The sequence below is a fragment of the Myxocyprinus asiaticus genome, chromosome 45 (assembly GCF_019703515.2).
Source record: "Myxocyprinus asiaticus isolate MX2 ecotype Aquarium Trade chromosome 45, UBuf_Myxa_2, whole genome shotgun sequence".
In the NCBI taxonomy this organism is placed as follows: domain Eukaryota; kingdom Metazoa; phylum Chordata; class Actinopteri; order Cypriniformes; family Catostomidae; genus Myxocyprinus; species Myxocyprinus asiaticus.
The window spans coordinates 22,498,807-22,518,019 of NC_059388.1; positions in this window are offsets into that span (position 1 = coordinate 22,498,807).

Consider the following 19,213-nt stretch of genomic DNA (forward strand, 5'->3'; position numbering starts at 1 on the left):
TTTCATTTTTTTTATTTATTATTATTATTATTATTATTATTATTTTTTTTTATAGAACTCGACTCTGCCTATGTTTAAAAGCAACATATAAACAAACCATGCTTCATGGGTGGCTTTGCGCTTGACAGGAGCCACCAAAGCACTGCGGCTGTGTTTAAATTCAGTCTGTGCCACACTTTTGGGCCCGGCCCAGTGGCTCCACTGGGGAGCTTAGATTTCAGGTGTTCAACATCATAAATCTCCTCTCTCTCTCTCTCCACCTATATCCTCCCAGTTTAGATGCAAAACACTCAAGGAAGGGAAGAGGGTGTTCTGTTTGAGTTGACACGACCAGACATAACAATGAGAAGGCTTCTGGAGAGCGCAGAGGGAACCCTAAAAGGGCAAGTGACAGCAACATGATATCATACTTAAATAAGCATGCACAGTCTATCACGCACACAGTTCCACAAAGTTAATGCATTTAACTGCGAGTCTCCTATAATTTCTTTAACCATGTTAAGAAAAAAAAAAATGCATTAATGGTCACTAGCATGTGTTGTGTTTTGTTTGCTGGTGTCCCCACCAGTCTTCTTAAAGGGATAGTTTACTCAAATTAAAAAAATTTCATTTACCCTCATGTTAACTTATGTTGAAAAGATGTTATGTAGTATGTTAGTCTCAATTGCCATTCGCTTTCATTACATAAAAAAATTGCCTGGACGAGCATAGAAATTCACAATGGTCTTTTCAGAAGGGCATGAGATGATGCCACCCAATTGTTCATGTTGGCCTCTCTTTGTGTGAAGTGTGTCTACAGTTCTAGATTAGTGTGGTATTATGTGGCTATGTATTCTCACCCCCAAGCTAAACCACTCTCCTCTTTGGTGCCACAGAACTTATCCATGTATAGGTAACAGTGCAGCACCACTAGCCCAGTAACAAATCACTGTTGCTACTGCATTTATAACCCCTAAGACACTAGCATACTCACACATGCCTACACAGTGCTATTGCTGTCCCATGTAACTTAAAAAACCCCACCATATCTCACTTTCCAAACCACATGATGAAAGCTCTTGTCTGATTGCTTAAAATACAGATAGCCCAAACTTAGAATGGCTCTTTGTGACCCCAGGTCTTATGAGGTTTAAGGCCTCTAACATACGTAAGTGTGTGAATGCAATTGCTTTTAGCGATGTAAGCTAAATAAAGGGCACTATAGCAGGCATGATTGGCATACACTGTCTTCTATGGTCATTAACTAATGTCAATTCGTAGAAACAGTTTGAAAAAAATATTGCTTAGCTACTTGGTTAAGTCGGAGACCATTTAGCAGAGACGAGGCACTTCTATTAAAATTAATGGAAGAAACTGGAACGGTTAGCGGATGTAGATGTAGAAAGGAAGTCCTTCCTTAAAGGTAAAAGAGCTAATCACCTTTTTTAGACATTGCATGTCAATAACGCGAGAATGCGTATGCACATTAGCTATACAAGCCGGAAATGTGTAATCTGAGGTAAATAAGCACAATTTATGATTCCAGTGTCAGATTTTACTGCTGATTTGAAACATGTTCTTTGACCGTAATCTTGACCAACCGTTTTTGAGATTTCTGTTTTCCCCCATTCAAGTAGATAGGAGCTGCACTTTCCTGACTGGAAATAGCTTCCTTGGAGAGTTCCAAAGATGGCCGCCAGTGGACTGACTTGCTAGAAAGGCATTGGTTAAGTTCACCCTCCCCTTTCAGAGTAATTAACCTTCAGCCCAGAAAGGAAGCAGGTGCAGGCATGTTGTAAACACTCTGAGCCACAGCTATAAAAAATATGCGAGGTGTTAAAATCTAAATGAAGAAATGTAAATCTTTATTTGCAAATACTGTAACCATTATCATAATATCAGTGTTTTGAATGACATTTATGGTTTTAGGTGCCATTGTTTGTTTACCTTAGGATACCAAGTTGACTTGTGGCTTGAGTTAATGAACAGTCAGTTAATAAACAAATGAGCTCAGTGCAAGATTCTTGAGATTCTGCTGTACTTTGGCCCAAACAGGACCACTTCCTCTAAGCCAGAAGCATCATGCTAATTCAAACTGAAACTAAATACGTTCTCCCAAAGATTTGAGCCTCAATGGCTCTTGGATTCTAAACCTTTGATAATTAAGTTACTGTATTATTGTAGGTTAAATGTGTTTTTCTAAAACACTGGCAGAAATTATCCATTCACATGCATAAATCTGATCCATCCAATCGAGTCGCATTTTCCGTAGATCATTTGTTGTTAAATTGAAAACATTTTCATCATCTGACCTCATTTCATTATAAAAATGTCAAAGCTGGTTCTTTTTGCATACAATGGAAAGGCATGGTATCACTGGCTGTCAAATTCAGTTGAAATTTTGCTTGGTTTATTTAAAAAAAAAAAAGAAAAGATATTCGGTCGGGATTTGAACCGAGGTCCGCTTGCATGCTGCTAAATAGAAACTGCACCACTAAACTTGAGACGTTTCACACTTGTTAAAATAAATTTTATTTGGTAGGAGTTTGAATTCTAGATGAAAACTGTACCACTAAACTAACACATACTGTACGTTGCACTCCTAGCTTACTAACTACATCTCCTGAGCTGCAGGTTAGGTTAAATGTTCATGCAGTGGAGCCTGGATATTCTCTTCTTGATTTACACAATTTGACACGCATACACATACTCGCACATTCTCAGAGCGACGCCACCTTTATCTTGGCCTTCTGAAGCCACAACAACTCTGACATGATGTATTCCTTTTACAAGTCTTGCAAGGTAATTCTCGAAACATTTTTTACGCCACCATTAGGCACAGTTGTTCTCATCTGTTTACTACAGCAATAAACTTTTTTAAACGATCATAATTTAATCAAAGTTGCTATCAGTTGTCTGGTTGGCAATTATCTTTTAAGGGTTTGCACAAAAGTTCATGTCATGTTCTGGAATGTCCGTCTGCACAATCTGAAGTGACGTAGACGTAGTGAAGTAGAACTAACACAACACGTTAATGAATCTCTGTTAAAATAAAAACTTGGATACATTGAGTTTTTGTGATTTGTGCTTCACGGCACGTAACGCTGTGTACGCAATAGTAATCAAGATGTTACTCTGTTATGGTGATAAACTGAATCGCAGATATACTGAGCTGTGTCAAAGGTCTTGGTTATTGTGTCGGAAGTAGAGCTTGTGGGACTAAAGCTAACAATGGTGTACAGCACTGATAAAGACAGAAGTGTTTTGTAAATAAAAAGGACATTTGCGCACACAATAGTATGACATGAAAATGTATATTTAACTTGTGATTTATAATATTATACAGTGGCCTTAATGTATTTGGAGAGTTGAACCACATCTAAAAATGAATTAACGGCATTGCAGTAGCACTGCAAAAAGTGAAACATGTCCTTAGTTAATGTGATGAACTGCATCTGTGGTTACTCTGCTGGGACACCATGAACTTGAGAACTGACTTCATACATCCACAAAAAATGACGAGTTGGTTAAAAAGTAATTGCAAAAAGTTGGTTCTAAGAAAAGATCTAGCATCATTTGTTTGCAGATGCACGCAAGGTTTTTGATATTTTGTATCCAATGCAATTAAATTCATACATGAAGTGTCCTATTAATTTTGGGGGCCACTGTATAGTCATAGGCCACATTCACACCGCAGCTGAATGTGGCCCAAATCTGTTTTTTTTGTTTTGTTTTTTTTCACTAACATGTGATGCAGATCTTTTAATTGGATGACAGTGTGAACAGCCACAATCTGACATTTTCAAATCCAATCTGGGCCACTTTCATATGTGGAAATAAATTGGATATGTATCAGATTTTTTCCCACTGTGCCTACAGTGTGAACAGCCAGCTCAGATTTAATTTAATCTTTTTTTTTTCTTTTTTTTTTTTTTAATCAATCTAACTCTACATTCGTCACTTGCGCGCTTGATTTACAGCGTAATATGCCTGTTATGGTTTAAAACCTTTAATTTCAGGTCATCTTTTCTAGTTGATCCATTTCTGTTCCTTTTTAAGAAAAGAAAATTATAGGTTTCAACAGTTGGGTTCAGCAGTTCGTTTGAATATCACATAGTAAAATATGTGCATGAAAACATGCATAGGAGATTTAGCCTATCATGATGTTAATTATGATAAATTATGATCATTAAAAAAAAAGCAAGTTCCTTGAAGGAAAAGAAACGTATTAAGATGTTAAACACACAAAGCACCTCATTAGGTAATGAAAAGTCTAATTCTGACTTTTTTTTTTTAAATTCAGGTCACCTCTCACGTGAGCTTTGAAAGAGTGTGTGTTTGCAGCAGCACAAAAGGGGTTTTGTTCCAGCAAACACACAGAACACGTGAATGACATCACTCTTGTGTGTGTGTGTGAGACTGCAGCAAATCGGGATTAAACTCTTTTGGTGTTTGTGCGTGTGCGTGTGCGCGCGTGTCTGTGACCTGATGGATTGAAGCCATACCTCGGTGGGTATACATTTTTTCCCATGAGGTTTGAGAAATGTCACCTCATCCTGGCCATAATGCTTGTTCTTGTAAAGTATTCTCAAACTGGTCCAGGGTTATTTGAATTTTTAATGAAGTTGTTACTTAAAATGTATTATCAGTTTGTCATTCCAATTTAGACTGGTTTTCATTACATTTTACTATGATAGTGTTTTAGTATTTGCATTGTTTCTAGTGTCGATTTAGTTTTTCAATAAACTGTATTTTCAGTTTTTTATTTGTAGTGTTTTAGGGCCACCAAAATGGCATTTAAATTCCTCTGGGCCACCCAGCCTTATTGCGGTCTCATGGCATTTTCAAATCTAAGTTGAGTTGCAAACATTTGATAATGTGTAATATAAAATGTAAAATTAAACAGACTAAAATTAATTTTGTTCATTTTGTATTTTTGTTATTTTTGGAGTCATAAAAGTGTATTTTAGTTTAGTTGCAGTGTTTATTTATTAACAATGTAATCATTTGTTTCGTTATTAATAATAATAATACTGAGCAGGTATTACTCTTACTTCTATTGTCAACGGTGATGTTGACACAGAGTCTAACCGACCTTAAGCAAATGTTAAAATGGGTTAACACCCATACTGACCCTGCAGTCTGCTTTCCCTAAATTTCAGAGAGTATGTGTGAAATTGATATCCTTGTATTTAACAGTGTGTGATAACATTCCTTATGCAAAGATTTATTTACAATTTAAAGGGAAAGGGTGCATTTCATTCAAACAATAAGTAGACAACAAAGACATTTGTACATGAACCAAATGAACAACATCCTGTCAGATGCACACACAAAAGATGAAAGGCAAACATGCAGAAGACTGGCTTGTGTGCTTTCCATTTGCAGAGCAGCGGCTGTATTGGGTTACCGATGGCTGGGGCAAACATAAGCTGTGATCCATGTAAATGTAGGGTCTCTGAGTGGATGACACGTGTGACCGAGAAGCACGTGTGATCTAAACTCAGTTAAGAGGAGGCCCAATCCAACCACAACCACAATAACTTTTGCATGGGAGATTTCAATAAATGTAAATGTTTGCTTTGTGTCTGTTTGCATGTGAGTTTCTCAAGGTCCTGCCAGTGTAGTGGAGGAATTGTTCTGTGATTATGCACAATTAGAAAAGTGTGTGTGTGTGCGTGCGTGCATGCGTGCGTGTGTGTTTGTGTGCAGCTTAAAGGTTCTCACCAATTGTGAACAGATGTGAGCTTAAACTGTAACTTTGCGGTTACTGGATATCCCAGTTTTTCACTGGGAACACACAAATGGATAAATGTTGGCCTATACCGTAGTCAATTTGGATAAAAGCATTTGCCAAATGTGTAACTGAAAATGTATATGTTATCATATAGCAGTAAATACTATAGAAATTCTGCTGCAATGACATCTCAGATCATTACCTCGATTCTTGTATGCTGCGATCAGCTAATGTTAATCAATCTACACCACGCTATCATTCCGGTAGAACTATTCTTTCGACCACTAAAGGTGGCTTCACTAATAATCTTCCAGAGTTATTTCATATACTCTGTAGGCCAAAAAGTCTAGAATAACTTGAAGTAATATCCGAAAATATAAATACAGTCTTCTTGCGGGGCCTGGGTAGCTCAGTGGTGAAAGATGCTGGCTACCACCCCTGGAGTTCATTTTGGTGTCTATTGCTTTGGAAGGAAATGTCAAACGCATCGTGTTTTCTTTAATTTCCATATATTTTGAAAAGATATGAATTTATGCAAATATTTTCCATGTATGTACAGTTTCATTCAATTATGTATGGATTGTAAGTTCTGAATGAACATTAGAAAATTCTAGGCAAATACTTCAAATCATCTTTCAAAATATGCATGACTTCTTATTGCCATACATCTCTATTTCCATGATTTGATTGATCCAGTGTTATGAATGTCACACTCTTTACAAGACATCTTCCATGTTTTACTTTTTTGCATCTACAGAAATACATATGTACACATATACAGTACATCTATCTTTTATTTTTACACATATACAGTATATCTATCTTTTATTTCCATATATTTTGAAAAGATGTGAATTTATGCAAATATTTTCCAGATCGTGCTGCGTGACTCCAGCCAGGTCTCCTAAGCAACCAAATTGGCCCGGTTGCTAGGGAGGGTAGAGTCACATGGGGTAAACTCCTCGTGGTCGCTATAATGTGATTCGTTCTCGGTGGGGCACGTGGTGAGTTGAGCGTGGATGCCGCGGTGGATGGTGTGAAGCCTCCACACGCACTATGTCTCCATGGCAACGCGCTCAACAAGCCACGTGATAAGATGCGCGGGTTGACTATCTCAGACGCGGAGGCAGCTGGGATTCGTCCTCCGCCACACAGATTGAAGCGAATCACTATGCGACCACGAGGACTTAAAGGACTTTTGGGAATTGGGCGTTCCAAATTGTCTTCTTTAGCACTCTTGATAGTGTCGATTAAAGAAAAAAGCCCTGCACCATGTACAATGATCACACTCATACTCTCAATAGAGCAGCTCAGAAAATGGAGTGCAAGTGGAAGAATACAAAATTAGAGGTATTTCACGGTGCATGGAAGAATAGTGTCTGTAGCTACAGACAGGCACTAAAAGCTGCTAGATCAGCATACTTAAGCAAAGTCATAAAAAATAACCACAACAGTCCTAGGTGTTTATTCAGTACTGTGGCTAAATTGGTTAGGAATAAAGCTTCGACTGAACCAGATATTCCGTCGCAGCACAATAGTAATGACTTCATGAATTTCTTTACTAATAAAATTGAAATAATCAGAAATAAAATTGGAACTGTCACAGTACCACAGAAAACAGTATCTCATAATTTTCCTCATGAGTAACTTATATCCTTCGCTGTCATAGGTCATGATGAGCTAACAAAAGTTATCGAAACATCAAAAGCCACAACATGTATGTTAGATCCAATACCAACTAAGCTTTTAAAAGAGAGTCCCTGTAATCTCAGGAACCTCTTCTTAATATTATTAATTCCTCCTATCTTTAGGACATATCCCAAGAACTTAAAAATGGCAGTTATCAAACCACTTATTAAGAAGCCACAACTTGGTCCTGGAAAATTGGCTAGTTATAGACTGATGTCAAATCTACTATTTATGTCGAAAATACTAGAAAATGTAGTGTCCTCCCAACTATGTTCATTTCTACAGATAAATGGCATATGAACAATTTCAGTTAGGATTTAGGCCCCATCACAGTACAGAGACTGCACTTATCAGAGTTACAAATGACTTGCTCTTTTCATCTGATCACGGCTGCATTTCTATTCTAGTGCTTTCAGATCTTAGTGCTGCCTTCAACACCATAAATCACGACGTTCTCTTGAATAGGCTTGAGAATTATGTTTGCATTTGTGGACTTGCATTAGCATGGTTTAGGTCCTATTCAGCAGACCGCTACCACTTTGACTGTGTAAACGAGGAATTGTCAAATCAAACAAAAGTATGGAGTGCCATAGGGATCAGTTTTTGGGCCTCTGCTTTTCTCCTTAATATCTCCCAGGGGGAGCATATATATCAGGAATCGTGGAATAAATTTCCACTGTTATGCCGACGATACCCAACATTATATTTCTTGGAAACTTGACGAAATTTCACAATTCTCCAAATTAGCAGAGTGTATCATTGAAATCAAAGATTGGAAGAAATTTCCTTCTACTCAATTCCAACAAAACAGAGGTATTAATTATTGGACCAAAAACCTCTAAATAAGCCACTAAAATATATTTTGACTCTCGATGGATGTACTGTTACATCGTCTTCTACATCGAAGAATTAGGTGTTATATTTAATACCAATCTATTCTTTGAAAATAAAAATTCCAATGTTTGTAGAACCACATTCTTCCACCTCAGAAATATTGCTAAGTTATGACATGTGCTCTCTGTTGCTGATGCCGAAAAACTAATTAATGTGTTCATGACCTCAAAACTAGATTATTGCAATGCATTACTGGGAGGTTCAATAAATAAACTTCAGTTGGTTCAAAATGCAGCAGCCAGAGTGCTGACTAGAACCAAAAATATGATCATATTAGCCCCATTTTATTACTGTTACATTGGCTACCTGTTAAATGTCATATTAATTAAAAAAATGTGTTAACTACATACAAAACTTTGAATGGTCTAGCTCTGCAGTACTTAAGTGACCTTCTATATTCCATCACATTCATTACAATCACAAAATTCTGGCCTGTTAATAGTTCCTAGAACCACAAAAATCCACAAAAGGAGGTAGATAATTTTCTACTTGGCTCCTAAACTATGGAATAGTCTCCCCAACACTGTTCGGGACAAAGACACACTCACTCAGTTTAAGTCTAGACTAAAGACTCTTCTATTTAGCCAGGCATACATCTAATTTATCCATCAACTCACAATTAGGCTGCTTTAGTTAGGTCTGCCGGAACCAGAAACATTTATCATGCTCTATAACGGCATCTACGCTAATATTATTCTATTCTATTCTATTCGGGATTCATATCCTGAGGTTACCAGAGCCGGCCAGATCCACCTCTGTACCTGCTTGGTGTTAGGCTCCACTGTTATGAGTCTCTGAGTGATGATAACTAAACAAAGCCAGTGCCAGCTAGACATCACTTCAGTCTATTACGATGGACTTCAGGGGATGAACTGATGCCAACTCCAACCATAAAACATGGGATACTTCATATGCCACTACCTGAACCTTGGATTTAGCATAGAACTCACCGAAATTACCTGCTGGTTGAACTGCAATGCACCTCACTGATCTCTACCTGCATCACCTTGGTCTAATGATGGACTACACTCTTAAAATGGAATACATAGACTTTCAATTATTTGCCAACAAAAGCCTTCATTGGCCAATTAACAAAGGACAATGCATAAACGTGAACTTATGCAGTTAAACTAGGCTGAACTTCAAAGACATTAGTCATTAATCTTACAGTTCATACAAAATCTTTGTATAAACACTGGCCCTTAACACTTACTCCGTTTACTCATTTTAATGACCTGCACTGCACATAAATAACTAATTGGCATTATATTCATGCTGGTTAGCCAGAGGGGAACTGGCCCCCACAGTGAGTCTGGTTTCTCCCAAGGTTATTTTTCACCAATAACCAACATTTTATGGAGTTTTGTGTTCCTTGCCACAGTCACCTTCAGGCTTGCTCACTGGGGTTCTAAATACAATTATGATTTAATTATTTATTTTTATACACTTTACAATCATATTTAATCAAATTACACAATGATGACTCTGACTTTATAGATATTACATTCATTTTCTGTTAATGCATTATTTTCTGTAAAGCTGATTTGAAACTATGCGTGTTGTGAAAAGCGATATACAAATAAAAATGACTTAAATAGAGTATAACATACATTGCATAGCACAACTCTGTGCATTCTCTAATTACAACAGCTAGGACTTTATTCTTGTAACAGTTTCTACTTTATTCTCAAAACATTACTAATGTAATCTCATAATGCTACTACTTTATGTCACGAGTATGAGAGCAAGCCAGGACCCAAATGCTTGGAGGCAAGGATATTGGCTTTATTTACAATAACAAAGTACACACCAAAACACTCGTGAGGATGGAAAAACTGAAACAGAATGATAAACTTGGAACAACTCAAATAAACCAGAAACCAACTGAAGTTAATAACAGGAACCAACCGACTGGAGACAAATATTTTAACAGCAAGAACAACAAACTATTAGACACAGGACTCAACACAAGGGGAGCTTAAGAAGAGAAGGTTTGATAGGGAGCAGGTGCCGCCGATGATTATTAATTGGAGAACAAGTTGTTATCTGGGTAACAGAGCTGGCATTTTCCACATGGCACCTGCAAAACACAAGAGGGAGAGAGAGACAAACCAACACAGGAAAACACTCAGACAAGACAAACTGACAGTCAGAGTAGGCAAAGTAAGGCCAGACTATGACAGTACACCTCCCCTGACGGATGCCTCCTGGAGTCCAACACAGACACACCAACACAGGAGGGATTAACCAAGGGAGGGAGGGTGGGAAGAAAGACAAGACATGGAGCACGAGTGTCCGGATCCCGACACAACAACTGAAACCGAACTAGACAGGAGAGTCAGACACCATGCTCCGAACATGAAACGCAGGAGCGCACAGCAAGTAAACCAAACCCGAAGCCGTGTGCCAACACAGAGACAAAAACAAAGACTGATAGAGCACAAGGCCAGAAAATAAACACTGAGTCATGTGCTCAACGCAAACACAGAACATGGATGTCAGGATCCTGTCACCACAATAAACATGACTGACAAAATGACAAGATCCTGACACTATGGGGGAAACCATAAGGGTGGCTCTAAGTTAGAGGCAGAGTCAGGCAGACCAGAAGGGGGCTTGAGAAAAAGGGTGGGGTCCGGTGGCCTGAGAGGAGGCCTAAGGAAAGACTCCAGGTCAGACAACCAGAGCAAAGGTCTGAGGGAAGGAGCAAGGTCCGGTGGCCAGGGCAAAGGTCTGAGAAAGGGGGCGAGGCCTAGGGGCCTGCGAGGAAGCCCCAGGACAGACACAGGGTCAGCTGACCAGGGCGGAAATCTGAGGGAAGGAGCAAGGTCAGGTGGCAGGGAGTAGGCCTGAGGAAGGGAACAGGCTCAGATGGCCAGGGTGGAGGCCACAGGAATAGGACAGGGTCTGGTGGCCAGGGAGGAGTCCTGAGGTCAGGCAGCCTCGGAGCAGGGACGAGGTCTGTGGCTTCAGCAAGGGGCAGAACAAGCTGGTCTTTGGCAGCCGCAGGAGACTGGACTGAGTTGTCAATGACCACAGGGAACTGGACTGGCCTGGCCTGAGGATGGCCACATCGATGGCCACAGGGGACTGGTCAGGCTTGAGGACGGCCACGTCAATGGCCACAGGGGACAGTGGTCAGAAGACTGGGCGGTAAAACAAAATCTTGTTCGGCACCTCAGTGCTAAGAGGATTGTCCAAGCCCGAAAATAAGAGCTGTTTTAACTGGGTCTCATCAAAGCATCACCTGTGGGGCTCACTGACCAGCTACATAGCGTAAACACCAAAACCACAAAAGTTCTGGGAGCTGGCCATGGTGGAGTTCAGCTAGGCGGTACTTTGAGAGACCGGTTCCATTCGGGCCGGAGCGGGATAAAAAAACAAAAAAAGGCCCATTGCCTCTGCTGGGTCCATTTTTGGTCTAGTCTTTCTGTCACGAGTATGAGAGGAAGGCAGTACCCAAACGCAGCAAGGCAAGGATATGGGCTTTATTTACAATAACAAAAAGTACAAATCAAAACACCCGTGAGGGGGAAAAACAGAAACCGAATGATAAACTTGAAAAACTCAAACCAGAAACCGACCGAAGTTAATAACAGGAACCAACCAACTGGGGACAAACATTTAATAGCAAGAACAACAAACGATTCGACACAGGACTCAACACAAGGGGAGCTTCAGAAGAGAACGATTGATAGGGAGCAGATTCTGCCGATGACTATAAATTGGAACTGGAGAACGAGCTGTTGTACGGCTAACGGAGCTGCCGTTCTCCACGTGGCACCTGCAAAACATAAGAGGGAGAGAGAGACAAAACCAACACAGGAAAACACTCTGACAAGACAAACTGACAGTCATAGGAGGCACAGTCAGGCCAGACTGACACTTTATTCTTAAAATTTGATTATTTTAATCTCATAAAGCTATGACTTAATTTTCGTAATTTTTACTTTTCTCAAAATATTACTATAATCTCATAATACAACAACTTCGTTCTTTAAACCTTGACTTCTCAAAATATTGCTACTTTATTCTCATAATTTTTACTTTATTCTCAAAAAATGACTACTATAATCTCAATGCTATGGCTTTATTTTTAAACTTTGACTTCATTCTAAAAGCATTACTACTTTAATCTCAATGCTACGACTATATTCTCGTAATTTTTACTTCATTCTCAAAATATTACTTATATATCTCATAATGATATGACTGCTTGTAATTGTTATTAAAATATTACAATAATCTCATAATGCTATGACTTTACTCTTGAAATTTTGACTTTTCTTAAATCATTGCTACTTTAATCTCATAATGCAATTACTTTATTCTTGTAATTTTGACTAGATTCTCAAAATATTAATCTCATAATGCTATGACTTTAGTATTTTTTACTTTATTCACAAAATATTACTACTTTAATATCATAATGCTATGACTTTATTCTTGAAACTGACATTCTAAAATCATGACTACTTTATTCTCAATCTTTGTCTCTTTCTTCACTTTCCTGAGCTAGCAACACACATCAATTAGCTCTCTAGATTACTATATACTAATGTCTGTCAGATGCCTTGTAAACAAGGCCAATACCCTCAATTGTCTTCCTCTCAGTATAGTTACAGACTTTACAGTAATGTATGGTCTATTTTACACCAACAAAAACTGTACCAAAACAACATTTGAGATAATCTTTTTACTTTTAATCTGAACCTTGAAAGCTTTGAGTCAGTTCAGCTTCAAGATAACATTATGCTTCTTGCAGGGTGGAGGTCACGAGGCCATGCAGGCAACTGAATCTGATTTTGGCTGGTCCTTGTAATGTTTGTGTAGACCTGCCCCTCCAAGACTAGAGATAGATAGGGAGAAGTTAAAATATATTAGTAATTTATCAGCAAGGCAGTTAATTGATAAAGGGTCCAGGTGTGGTAAATGTTGACCACACCATCATCTCACTTCACAAAAACACTCTTTGTCTTGAGTACCCAATCCAGCTTTCAGCTTTGTGTGTAGGTCTATTATAGCCTATGTTGCGGCTGTGCATGAGTTCACCAAAACAAATACTTTTTAATCTAGATGTGCTTTTTCACTAGGTTCAATTGTTTGGTCTGAACCCAAGTTTGATTCCACACCCTGTAGTTGTAGTATTGTTGTAGTATTGTAGCACACTGTAGTATTTTATTCTGAATTGTGGTACCAGTTTGCAGGTGCACATAAAATTTACGAGAGAGATTCATCAATTTAAGGTCGAAGCAGTTGTTTGAGTTTTGGTGTACATGAAAATGTAGACGACTCATTTGGTTGCTTTAGATAATTCACATAGAACCACTAACTTGAAATTCTGAAGAATGTATTGGTAATTACTAATTACTTCAAAACACAGAACAAGAGAAGCCATCTTTCTGCTAAAGTCAAGCGGATGTTAACGTCACTGCTAGCTGTTTTGTCATCATGCTAGCAGCTTTAACCTTGTGTGAATCTTATCAGTATTCCAAAGAGGAGAAACAAGTTGGAAAACAGTAAACTTTTGTATTAAGTGTAGTATCTTATCATTATGTTCAAATAACAGAACAAACAGGCTAACAAATGCTTTGTCTCTTAGATCACAGTTTACAGAACTCAAACTCTACTTTCCTCAGGCTAGCCCTGTTTGTTTTTTTGTTTTTTTAAGTAAATGATGAGGGCTAAACCTGTAACAAAGCACTCTACAGGCCTGCTAGCTTCTGTGGTATGTGCTAAACTTCAGACAAAAAACACAGCTCATTGTTTTTTGCCAGACAGCAGAAAAATTAACTGATAATAAATAGAGAAACAACCATACAGGTTGGAGGGAAAATCCATTAGCATGTCCTGTGGGGTGACCAAACCCACAACGAAAATCCTGTGATCAAGGCCGTAACCACAATATACACTGAGGGGGACAATTTAAAATATGCTGTTTTGAATTTAAAATATGTCACGTACAGTATGTGATTTGTATGTCATTCATAATTGTAAAAGTGAAAATTATAACGGAGCAGTTTTAAGCAAAACAGGCTTAAGACAAAGAGTGAATGTGCGTATATTGTAAAGGAATTGAATCAGTGTGGTTATCTAGTAAGTTTCTGAAGTATCTAGTAGCTATTTCTGAAGTAAATAACTTTTTAGAAAATGATCTATAACACAATAGTGTTTTCACCCTCAGATTAAAAATAGAACATGGTAAGACCTGTGACTTGTGGCTTCAATTTAGTTTTTAGGTTGTGGCAAGAACAGTGTCATATATTCTTAATGCAAATATCATTAGGTAATAATTTTAAAATCAATTTAAGATTTTCTAAATGTATTTGTCTTTAATTCTCAATTTGTTACAGCATCTTCTAAGAGTCTTCTTTTAAAAGAGACCATTTTATTTTGAGGATGAGCCAGTTCACCTAAGAATGGAAAATTTACTTTTACTCATTTACTCACCCTTATGTTGTTCAAAATCCATATGCTGTTACATTTTCTTGGAGCATAAAAATAGATATTTTAAGCAGCTCTATTCCATAGAATAGCAGTTTTTAGTGAGCAAGATCTGTCAAGCTTCATAAAGGACAAATACTATAAAGCACTATTAAAGGTTCAGAATAAAGACATAATAAGTCCATATTACTTGTGCACTATATTCCAAGCTTTCTGGGGCCACACAACAGCTATGTGTTGTGTGGACTATTTTATGGTATTTTTATAATGATTTTTTTTTTCTCTCTTTGGACCTTGACAGTAGTGGTCAATATGAACTGTTTTTGTATCGAAAAGAGCAGCATTCAGGTTCTCGAAGAAAAGATTGTGTGAAGATTCTACTGGGGGAAAAAACACAATGAGGGACAACTTGATGGCAGTAAATAATTTTGTGTAATTTCTTTTTGCTAGTCAGCTGACACAGTCATGTCATTTTACAGATACATCAATGATGAAAAGAAATTCTAATTATATTCATTATTTTCTTTGATACAGCACAAAAAAGAAAGAAAAGATAACTGAAACATGCAAATTGTTAACAATTTACACTATGGTAGTCTTGTACTGTGAACTTCTGTGTGAAAAAAAAAAAAATCTTTTAAAACCAAAAATTACAAAATTTTGCGTCTTTATCGCATTTCAAGACTTTATGCAGAAAATGAATGTATTCAGCACCTTTACTATTTTAAAGGACCAAAGAGGACAATTATATTTGTGACCTCAACACCCAGGACCCCTCACCCCCAAAATGGTTTGGTCCCCCCAAGGTGCAAGAAATGGTTACGGCCTTACCTATGTTGTCACAAAGGTGAAACTGTCAAAATAGATAAAGCACACGTCCCTCAGTCGCCCATTGTTACAGAGAGATTCTGAATATAAAGCATCATTGTCAGCTGGTTATTTTTTATTTTTCCTAGAGTGGTTCCTGCTTGGAGATCCATGCAAAATGAGGTTCATGTCTAGCAAAGGCATGGGACTGGTTATGTTTATTTATGATTCACCTAAGATGACATACTTTACTGGAACAGCTGCACAGTACAGCTACAATTAGGCCTATGGCACAGCAACCTAGCTCAGAGTCAGACATGATCATGTAATGCATGTCTAAAAAAAGCTAATGTGACCTCATCCAATCAAAGATCATTCCAATACGTCAATATCTTTCTCTCTCATCTGAAAATTTCAGACTCTCTCTGTGCCTGATTGATTTGGGTTATAGTACACTGTGTATTTGTCCCTTCAGGGTTAGTTCTGTTATTCAACAATGTTTGAGTCCTGGAAAGTACATGCAAAGCAGAGGTCTGCACGGGCCTTAAAATGAAACCCGAACCCGACCTGTACCCGAAACCGTGTGGCCCGACCCTAACCGGCCCGGAAGATACCATCAGATTATAAGACCAAACCCGAAACCGCTCACTATCTTTATAATTTCTTCTGCTAGAAAGTACTGTTGCAATACAGAAAACAGAACAGACGTGCGTAAAAAAACTTGTCCGTTTGCGTGTGAGTGAGCACGTGCGCGAAACAAGTTTGGTAGGCCTGTTTATTGTTTCATTAATTACAAACCCGAAGCTGAAGTCCTACTTGGAAAACTAACCCGAACCCGGCCCTAAACCTGTCGGGTTCTCAGGTCCCGTCGGGCCCAGGTTGGGTTGCAGACCTCAAACTGCCCTGTCTTTGCATTAGATTCAAACGTGTTAGATTTTAGTGATCCACACACAGAGCATAAACATGACCCAGCGTTGTCAATATTTAAAGCTACAATGTGTGTTTTTTTTTGTTTTTTTTTGTTTTTTTTAAATGTTAAAATACTTTCTTGTATCCCAGCTTAATATGTAGAGACAACTAGAAGTAAGCTATTTGTTGGCTGATTTCCCTGAAAAGTGTAAACACTATGACTCTGTGGCACTCAAAACATTGATTCAAAATATTGCCTCCTATATTTTACTTTCTCAAGAAACCAGATGAATTATGGATTTTTTTTTTTTTTACAGATACATGTAGCAAAAAATCAGGGACAGGGAAGAGTCGTTTAGCTGATGATGATAGCAGGAATTCCTCTTTGTGTAAAAATTATGACCGAGGTTTCCAGGCCGTCAGACATTATGATATCGATTTTGAGTCACTTCTGCAGTGAGAACAGCTGTTGCCAATCTGACCGTGACTCAGAATTTAAAACTGACACAGCTATCAAAAACTAGACAGAGACTCCCTAAACATTCTCCTTGTACAGTCAAGGGGACAAAGAAAATAAGAAAGACACATGTTGGCCACAGTTCATGTAGAACACCTAATTTGTGTCACTGTGCCATTATATAGCTTTTATATATATTTGGTTTCATATTACACTACTTAACAACATAAGTAAGGTAATCTGGTGAAAAGCCATGCCAGTGTCGTGCAAACAGCTGCTTTAATTTTACTGTTTCCACGTGATTTGCACTAGTGTGGTTGTGCTTGTTGCCCTGTTTAAGTTATGTGTCATGTGTTTCTAAACTAAAAGTGCATCTCTGTCCTATAGTTGAGTGTCTTTCATTGTGATTTGTTTGTTGGAGGTTAAAGCACACCAGGTTGAAGATCTAGTATAAAACATAAAAGTCATTATGTCAGCTTTAGTGATCTAGAAACCTTGCATATTAATTTCACAACATAATAATTATTTTTATTTATTTTTTTACATATGGCAAATGTATTTTTTTTTCTCATTATTTCTAAACCATTAAGTGCATTGGGTGGAACAGCCATCAGTCTGGGTGGACGAGTGCCACCCTGACCCTTATGTGGCCTCGCCCCTGGTGTTGAAAGTCTGCTTTATGGTGTATCTGCCAATCAAAAAAGTATTGAAGTCCTTGAAAGTCCTCTTACACTGTTCCCTGCCTCTTAAGTACAACCCGCGGTGTTTCTACATGAATACTTAGATGTGGTATAAGCAAGACTAGTTTCATATTATGCAAATAAACGACATCTGGAAGGTGATCTGGTGATATGCTCTCACACTTGAAGAAAGTCGACACCACGAATACCACAATGCTCTCTCATGCTCCAGGCAGCAAGACAGAAAGTGCTTTAATCAAGGGCTTCCTCTTCAGCTCGCTCTGAGAGGCTTGTTGTGTCTGAGATGGCAGCAATGCACTCGCCAGCTGTTAGGGCAACAGCTGGAACTGTGTGTGTGTTTGTGTGTGTGTGAGAGAGAGAGATTGACTCGAGCTGTTAAAACAATGTAGACTGTTAGATGGGGTGTACATTTGTTTTCTATAACTTGTCATTATTGGATTTTCTTAAAATATAGGCACTTTTTGAACTTAAATTCCCTTAGAACACACTCTCACAACTCTGATATATAACAAATAGAAAAAGTTCGGTATGAAAAGAAATTTGTTGTTTTCAATAAAAATAAACCCCTGGGACATAAATGTGCCTGAAGTTGAAGAAACACCCTATTGATGTACAGTATTTAGACAAGATGTATTCTCTTTGATTCTCCTTGTGATTCCTTGTGATTAGTAATGATAGTGATCTGCACCTGAGGGCCTGTCAAAACTGATACATTTTTAAAATTGTTATTCCACCTTCTGCTGTCATTATAATGACAAATATGTGTACCTGGTTGTTTGTGTTACCAAGCCTTGTGGTTTCATTGTTTATAGCGAAAGGTATAAAGTAAAACTGTATATACTAGTAAGGTGTAACTTCTTTCAGAATGCTATCTAATGCTAACAAGCGAGACTTATTGGCCACATTACGCATTTGAATGAAGTTTCATGCTGTTCACAGGAATTACTTAATGTGATTTGTAAGTGGTCATTTTGTGGAAACCTTCCAAAACACTTACAGGGACAATCCCACTGGAGCTACCTGAAGTTAAGGGTCTTACTTGGTGCTGATAACTCATTGCTCGCTCCTTATGCAGCACGAACAACCTTACGGTTTCAGCTCTGATCTTTATGTATTACGGCAGATATTGGGTAGAGTTCAAGTCACGACTAAACTCCCCAAGCCCCAGTTCCAGACCAAGTCGTAATCCCAAGACCTAGTGTTCTATAGCCCAAAGTATACTTTGGTCAGACTTGAATGCTGAGCATCCGCGTATAGGATGCATGACGCAAATTTAGTCATCAACAGAGTGCTCGATCACTGAACAAGCGCAGCCTTTAGCTATTTGTATACCTCCATTTAAACGCAAACGCTCAGTGTCTATGTATAGTGGAACGCAAGCCAGAGGTGTTTGAGACACCGGACTATTTCTCTTCAGGAGTTTGGACCGATAAAGATGTCTTTATATTCCTTCAGACTCGTGCTATATAAATACAGGTGTCTTCTGACCTCCCCACACATGCGCTCCTGACTTGCATATCCACTGTTGTTTTTTTTTATCTTCGTCTCCTGATGTTTAGCGGCGATTACATCTTAGTGACAGCAACAGCTCAAATG